Here is a 1,468-nt window from a genome sequence, read left to right on the forward strand (position 1 = left end):
TTTTGCTAAACGCAAGAGCTGTGATGGTGGAAGTCCAAACCCTCTTTAATCTTTTACTCATCTTGGCATTTGCATTCTCTGAAAAGGACCCTTGTTTTCGTAGTCTATGTAATTAGTAAGAACTTAATAATAATGGGTGCTTGGATTCTCTGTTGGGACTCTTAATTTTTTTCCCGTAATAGTGAACGTTTATTAATAATACTTAGTGCCCACATTCTCCATGGACACTTTTCTTTTTGTGTGTGTTTCTGCAGTTGATTCAGAGTTACTAATACTACTGCTTAAGTTGTTCTTCAAATCTGTAAATTATAGTAGAGCACTGAATTGAAATACTTGATGGTAGAAGTGCATATATCTCAAAACAACGGTACTGTAAAAGGCAGCACAAAAATCAAAGAGTGAGTTACATTCACATACTATATACTGAGTTACATGCTTCTGAGTTAATGCTTGAGTTACATGCCTCTGTTGATGCAGCATCAACCTGGAAAAACTACAAAAGTAAACAATGATCAGGTAACTTAAACTACCAAATTTTTTAAAGGCAGTATGAAAAATTAAAATTTAATAAAACGATAAACTTACCTCTTTCGCAGTCCCTTTTTAGTTGTCTTCCTCTTTTATCTTTTTTGTTTCAGCCTCTGCAAGAATCTGCTTTGATAATTCTAAGAACATAAAAAGATCCAGTAAGTCATTTCCAAACTATTTGTCGTTCAGAAAAGCAAATAACTTCACTAAGTAAACTAACTGGCAAGAATATTTATGGCATCATAGAAGGAATGAATAGGTTACTGGTTAGAACTTACTGATGGTGTTCTTCAAGTTGAATCTCCATTTCTATCTTCATGGCTTCTTTTTCACCTCAACCTTGACCTTCGTCTTCTTTTTGTGTGTTGTTTGAACAGAATTTTACTTTCTTTATCCGTAAAATCTTTTGAAATAAATAATTCAAATGAGGTGAATGAAATAGCCGAAGTTTTTGTTCTATCTAAGCAAGCTTACTGGAAATTCCTCCCTATGCAACCTTCTGCCTTCTGTTCAACTGAATATTGCCCTTGCATTTAAGGAAGAAAAAAAAAAGGGATAGAAAGAGAGAGAGAGAAAGAAAGAAAAAGAAATATCGCCCTTGCTGGGGATAGACATTCAAGCTGTGGAAGAAGATATATATATATATATATATTGAGGGATGTTAGAGCTCTGTCAGCAAAGGAAGAGGACATGTCGATTGGACAGCAGGCTTTCCATTGCAGCCTCCCTTTTTTTTCTTTTTTCTTTTTTTTCTTTTTCTTGATTAATTATCCAAAAAAAAACATGAACTTTGTCACATTTTTCAATTTTGACAAGAACTTTATTTTTGGCAAAAAAAAGCACGAATTTTGATTTTCTGTTAACATTTAGTATCTGTGTTATTTTCCATCCATTTTGCTGATGTGGTCAAAACGGTGCATAAGTGCTAAACAATGTCATG

The 1,468-nt window shown here is 33.6% G+C and overlaps 1 long non-coding RNA gene across 1 annotated transcript; it reads right to left on the minus strand.

Annotated features, from left to right (window-relative positions):
- Positions 1–309: 309 nt before the first annotated feature.
- LOC116215521 lies at positions 310–1,111 on the minus strand. The gene is made up of 3 exons (XR_004158482.1): positions 807–1,111; positions 586–665; positions 310–493 (listed from the first exon to the last, which is right to left on the minus strand). It is a non-coding gene; the product is annotated as an uncharacterized LOC116215521 (long non-coding RNA).
- Positions 1,112–1,468: the final 357 nt, after the last annotated feature.

This window comes from Punica granatum, chromosome 7 (genome assembly GCF_007655135.1).
Source record: "Punica granatum isolate Tunisia-2019 chromosome 7, ASM765513v2, whole genome shotgun sequence".
Classification (NCBI taxonomy): Eukaryota; Viridiplantae; Streptophyta; class Magnoliopsida; order Myrtales; family Lythraceae; genus Punica; species Punica granatum.